Source organism: Simochromis diagramma, unplaced genomic scaffold, assembly GCF_900408965.1.
Source record: "Simochromis diagramma unplaced genomic scaffold, fSimDia1.1 OVJJ01000602.1, whole genome shotgun sequence".
Classification (NCBI taxonomy): domain Eukaryota; kingdom Metazoa; phylum Chordata; class Actinopteri; order Cichliformes; family Cichlidae; genus Simochromis; species Simochromis diagramma.
In genome coordinates this window covers 2751580-2758255 of record NW_024387040.1, presented here as the reverse complement: position 1 = coordinate 2758255, position 6676 = coordinate 2751580, and the positions used below count along the sequence as shown (strand labels likewise).

At 40.7% G+C, this 6676-nt stretch overlaps 1 protein-coding gene across 3 annotated transcripts in view; it reads left to right on the top strand.

Annotated features, from left to right (window-relative positions):
* The first annotated feature begins 768 nt into the window (after positions 1 to 768).
* LOC120741314 (myosin VIIA and Rab interacting protein) overlaps positions 769 to 6676 on the top strand; it is a 128346-nt gene continuing 122438 nt past the window's right edge. For 2 of the 3 annotated variants that reach the window (XM_040044116.1, XM_040044114.1), the window contains exon 1: positions 770 to 1075. The gene's annotated coding sequence lies outside the window, so the exon portion shown is untranslated. Of the gene's footprint in view, positions 1502 to 6676 lie in introns of all 3 variants that reach the window. The other variant, XM_040044115.1, reaches the window with a different exon arrangement.

Below are 6676 nucleotides of genomic sequence, written 5' to 3'. Positions count from 1 at the left end.
TGAAAAATTGCCCTGGCAACATCTGCTGCAAATCCAGCATCTTTAATTACACTTAGAATAAAGTAAGCATCAGCACGGCTTGATTTATAATACAGGCGAAGTAGCCCGTAATTGCAAAGTTAGGTGAGCTCTTTATTTTGCAAAAAAACATGTAGGGCAACAGCCCAGAAATTGTTTTTGTGAGGCACTAGTGTCAGCATTCTTAAGACAGAGCACTAATACAGAGAACAAGCAGCCAGGTTTTAGTGCTGTGGTGCTTTGGCAGAGCACAAGGCAGGACTAATAATGGATATGCAGGAATTGGAATGATTTTCTAAAGTCCATCTGTTTATGAAAAACAATTTATATTCAAATCTTTTCTTGAAATGGGTTTTAAAAGTAATTAATTAGTGCATTACGTAACTTATGTGAAAGTTAATTAAGCCAGACCATTGCAAGAGTGAAGTCATCTAACGATTTGATCCATCTGACAGAGACTTGGGACGAGCTGCCTCACCCTCTCTTTGGTTAATTGCACAGTGAATGGCTTTGTGAATGAAGCAGTCAGCCAACACAGCGCCTCCTCCCCCAACTCTCCCCATGCATGAGCATCAGTGCCAACACTGGAGCTCGGGATGCCCAGGTGCCTGCAGAAAAATGAAATGTGATATTGCGTCAGCAAAGCGCGGAAACAGCCCCAACTAGTTTCTCTCCAACCTCGAAAATTTCATCCCTAAATATGAGTTCACGCTGTGCGCCACCAGGGAAGAATCAAGGTTTGGGTGCCAATCCCTTACCTCCCTCGCAGTGCGTCCTCCCCTCCCTCCTCCTTCTTCCTCCGTGTAATACAAACCTCGTGATCGCCCATTCAGCGGTTCCTACGTCCGCTGCTTTGGGGGTGGTGGTGGTGATGGGGGGTGGAAACACAATAAGCTGACTAACCGAGGGGCAGGAGAGGAAAAGTATCTGGGAGACGGACAGGTGTCGCGGAAGTTTACACTTGCAGAGGCGCATCCCCTCCGCGTCTTTCTCTCATTATCTGGAATAACGTGAAAGAGACTGTGACTGGCGGTCATTCGGCTCCCACTGATCCTGTGTAAGTGATTCTCCACACCGGCTCACCGAATAGGCGAAGAGGTGAACGTTAGCCCGTTATAATGAACAGGCGTAAGAGGCAGGAGCCTCGGTCAGGTGCCTGATTTTGAGATGCACGATTTAACGGCTCTGCGATTCTTGCATACCTCAGTATGAAAATGCTGCCAGCCCAGCTGCTCGTGCAAGAGCTACAGGAGATCTTTGTTGCACAGATGTCATCATGCGATCGCAGCTAACGTGGCAGCCCGAGTGAGATGAGTATAGGTGCTGGTTTTAAATGAGGGGAAAAAATGCGGTATTTTTAGCCTGCGAGGTGCAGGTGAATTTGCATCATCACAAGTGCTGGAAACTAAAAGCACGTCCAGGCAACGCACGGCGTGACTCATCTCTTTAAATTGAGAAACTAAGACTCTTCGGATTAATCAGAGTAAGCCATCAAAAAACAACTAAAGTCACATTTTTGAGTCTGAGCCACTGCAAGAAGGAAAAAAACTTTAATCCCCAGGAATGTAAGCTGGAAAAATCCTTACTTGGCTGCTACTCTGAGTTTGGTGTGCAGGTACAGGGAGCTGTTTCTCAGTGCAGCTGTTTGTGTTGCTTTGTTGTTGTTGTGGTGCCGATCGTCACCTGTTGAAAGTAACACTTGGGGACACCTGGGTCACTTGGGCGACACTCCCCCAAATATTTAATGAATGAGTCTGCTATTCTGAGGCGTTCATTCAAAGAAAAATGAAGATCACCCAGCAAAAAATCACACTTAGTGCTCATGTTACAGTAGTTCTCAACACTTAGTCACATCCACAATTACCCAGGCAGATTTAATCAGCACCTGTTTTTATTTTAACACTTCACGGTTAATGCCTTGTGTTGTGTGTCTTCACGGTCTGGTCTCCGCAGCCTCTTGTCTTGCTCTGCATAAAGTGGTAATTGGCCTGTTAGTGATAGATGTGACACAGCAGGTAGATGTCAAACAGGGACGAGTGATCGTGAGCTCAGTGGGGATTTTAATGCTCCCACGGTCTTGATGTTAGAATATTCTTTGGCAGAGTTAACATTTGGTGCCATATTGACCATGGATGGCTGCTTTGGACCAGCTGAGCCGTGGGAAAACAGGCCATGCTTTTTAAGCCTTCTCTTTCCTTTTATTTTGGTTGATTATGTTCATAGAAAGTAGAAACAAGATGTTTTTTTTAAGCAGCAGTAAAATCACAGAAGTTACCAGTAAAATAAAATTCAAATATTCCCGTGACAGTGAGCCAGCATGCGTTGTACCAGGACCGGGGGCCTGAAGCAGGTTAATTGAATTTACACAGCTTTAATTTTCCTAGTTTATCTTCTTTGACATAGATAGAATTTATAAATGGCAACAATGGAAATAGTAGAAAAATGATAGAATGGTCAAATATGATGTAGTTAATATTGCTTTTTGTCAGTGTTGCTGCATTCGCTGCTCCCAAAGTGGCATTTAGTGTTAATGTGGGGTGAGTCGTTGCTGAACCAGCTAACGTCCTTAATCTTAATTACCCTCTTGTCTGTGGTTTATATTGCATGTCTTTTGTGTCAAATTATTGCATTTATGCCATCCTATCATTATATCACAGATAATCTCTCCCCAAAGGAGGTTTGTGTTGTTTGTGAAGAGTCATGTTTTAATATAAAAAGTGATGGCATTTTATTGGCATTGAAGATTGATACTATACCCAGTTGTGTAATGCAGTAGACTAACTTTGTTAGTTTTTACAACATTACGTTAATGATTTACTTCACGAAAAAAGCAGTTCCTGTCCCATTACTTTTGTGTTACTCTGCAACATTGTCTCACAATTACCAGTTAACAATAAAAGGCTGAGGCTATATGCCCACACACAGACACAAATCCCTATCCAAACGAGGACACGTACACTCTTTTAAATGTACGGGTTCTGACTACAGCGTTGGTGATGCTATTGTAGAAACTGAGGCTACAGTACTACAAGCCTGACTGTTTATCATGGTTGCCTCTCTGGGTTTGCCATTGCATTGCAAGTTCTTCACTAGTAGCTTTGTGTTAAAGTTCCCTTGCAGATGATTGCAAAGAGTCAATGTTCCCTTTTAGTGCAGTAAAAATGGAAGCAGTTTTTATCTTTCCACTCCTCAAAAGTTGTAGACTGCCCTACTATTTTTATCTTCCCTGCAAATTAACTGAAATCAGCTGATTGTAGCACAAGGGCTCAGGAAAAGTGCACATTTGATGATTTCTTTCTTTTCCCCCATCATTCAGATAGTTGAAGAACTCATGCAACACAAGTAACAACTTAATTGTTTGAATTTAGCACCATAATGGCTCATATGTACTGAGTTATATGCATTTTGTTTCTCCAAGCGTTTCTAATACCAATTCTGCCGTTGCCTTATACGCTTCTCTTTCCATTGTAGATTTTAGGTTGAATCGATATTCTCACAAATTCATCTCTAATGACAGATCTGGTCATGTAGAGCTGTTTAAAATGTTGTTTTGACATGCAGGATTCACTGTATCTGTCCTAAACTAAATCTGGTGCCACAGTTTTTATTGCTTCTCTTTTCTCTCTCTTGGCAACTCTTGATGTCATCTTGACGGATAGTGGTCATATCCCAGGTAGCAAAAACACCTTGAACACGTCTGTTTCTGCTCGCACGTGGCTGTAAGAAGACAAATGACCAAAGTTATACACTGAGAAAACAGTGAGCTGTCACTCTAAAGTTTCAAGCACAGTGTAAGACAATTTCCAGCTCATATTCCCATTCAAAGCTGCATCACACACACAAACTGACTGATCTGCAAAGTCAGTCCGCTGTATTTATCTTCTGTCCAAAAAGTAATTTCAATGAAGTCATCCTCAATGCACTTACCTCAAGCTGTCACAAAAAGCTGATGCAATGGAGAGTGTCTAAAACAAGCAGTTCATTTAGCGCTTGGCTGCACCTGCCCTTTTAGCGCTCCAGCAGGGCCTTGTCCTCAGCTCGCCCCTCCTCTGCTGACTCTCCGAGGTGACAGACAGCAGCAGCAGAGCCAAGTGCTTTGCAGCACGGTGCAGGATGAGTCGTTTTTCTGCATGCTCCTGTTTATTTAGGATGATCTAGCATCTGCGTGTCTGCAGTTTTCTTAAAGAAATGATTGATGCAGATGGTGTGTCTTGGTGAAAATGCAGGAAAATGGAGGGGTTGTATTCTGTTCTCCTGAGAGATGCATCAGTGTGACCTATTTTCTGTCTGAAGTGATTCTCTGTGCTCTCAGAGTGTCAGCCTGAACATGTTTGCTCTAGTAATCTGACAATATTACACTGGCGCACCCCATTGTTGTGTCAGTCAAAATGTGACACTAGTAACAAATCCTGTATTTTTGTGACTTTGAACAGAAAGAGAAGCCTCAGAGTGGATGCAGTTATGGTATAACATCAATATTCAATATTTTTATAATAAAGTTTTACAATGTCTTTAATGGTTTCAAACACAGAAAGATGCTATCATTCATAAATTACCTTTACTAAACGATGTATTTTTTCTAGTTACCTGACTGTCTGTTGTGTATTAGGTAATTGTATTATTTTGGCTCAAATTATGTATTTTACAGATAAAATGTATATGTTTCTCAATCAAATAACACACCCAGGTTTCTAACAGCGGATTTTACCTGGACGGATAAGGGACCAAGGGGAAACTTAATGTTTGGATGCAGCTTGTCTGAATTCATGATAAGCGTTTCTGTTTTATCTGACTTTAATTTGATAAATCCACACATCAGTGTCATACTATCAGGCAGACAGACTGTGAGGTTGAGAAGAGGTTAGTAAATTTAACTGGGAGGTAGAGCTGTGCCTCATCGGCATAGCAGTGTAACAAAATATTATTTCTCTGTGTAATGTGTAAAGCAAGGATGTTTTCAGTGCTGCAGCGTTAGTCACCTATTTCTGACTAATTTCCGCCATCAACATCAACCAACCACATGCAACTACTCACTAATCAGCTGGGGAATATACATTTTTCCAAGCAACTGGCAGTTAGCATGGAATAACCACCAGTCGCTCGGGACTGCCAGTAGGCCCGTGTGACTATAGCTTAAAGGATTGGCTGAAGCCTGTGTTGAGCTACCTTAAACCTGTGTTTCATGTGAAGTCAGCAGGGCTTGGCGGCTTTGGTTGCAAAAACAAATTAAACTGGAGGAAAGGAATAAAAGAAAATTGCCTTACTTTTATCCTAATAATTGCAATTTTTTTGCAAGTTTTTAGTATTATTTGATACAATATGGTATTTGCTGGTGTTCAAACCAGGTTTGGGTTATGAGTAGCTACTCTATAACTAACAAGCTACTGTTTCAGTGTGCCTGTAGAGTTGGATCTGCTGTATTTATGATAATGTGCTTATTATGAATCATACCATTATAGTGACTGTATTCAATTAAGTCTATATGAAACAGGACCTCTGATATCTGCAGATGAAGTGTTAGATGTTTGGTACTACATAGTGTGATCGCTATTAGTTTAAAGGCAGCTTTAACCTCAGAAATTCCCCCTTGTGGGACTAATAAAGGTATCCTATCTTAAGAAGTAAAAACATGCAGATCATGTTTATTCAGTTCAGTATCCCATCTTCACTGAGAACACTGAACGGATTGTGGACCTTTGAACCACTAAGACAGTTTTGTGTTGGTGAATGCAGGTTTTTCGTTTTGTCTTTTCATCTGTGTGCACCACACCTGTGGTATTGACTTTGGTTTGTTAGTGATGCTGCAGATTAGTGACTCTACTCCGTGTGGGAAGCTTAAATTTGAGACATAATATGCACGTGTTTGTGTGCATGCATGAATTGCATGTTGTTGGAAATTATCAGTGAAAGTAATAATGAACTGAATGTGTGTTTGCAGCCATCAAGTATATGCGTCACTAAGCTTCAAATGCAGACACTCTCATGCATAAATGCTGCTTCATCCCTGTCCTTGACACCACTCACTATAAAAAGAAGGCCTAATAATTGCCTTCCTTTGTGGCTATACACTAATGGCCATATAATCATAGTGTATTCATCTTCTCTATACATCAAAAGTAACATGGATGCAAGAAAAATAACTTGTCCTAATAAGCCGCTGCTGCTGTAATTTGTTCCATAGATTATAGATTGATATTCCAGCTGCTAATTTAAGCAGTAAACATGGTTTAATGCAGAATTGAGATCAGCATGATTAGTTTTCAGGTGAGAAAGTGTGTTTTTCCCGAATTTATCAACTAGATGTGAAGAAATGCAAAGTTAGTAAGACACTTGGCACAGCAGTAACCTCATTATTGGGAAATATGCTATGTTTTTTGTTGAAACAGTGTTTCAGTATTTGTTACTGCTCCGATCAAGTAGTAAAGTCAAGCAGGGTAAGAACTGTGTGTGTATATATCATTTTATTGTGACATCACTCAGTGGTGATTTTTCTCTTCTGTAACAATCATTATCTTGTACTGAAGACTATTTCAAAGTTATTGAGACCACAAATTCATGTGGAGAAAAATGCAGAAGCGGGAATTAAGTCAATAGAAAAGCAGTGTCATTTTTCTGATAGACTTCAGTGCAGTCTGATTTTTTTCTTTTTAGCAGCCAA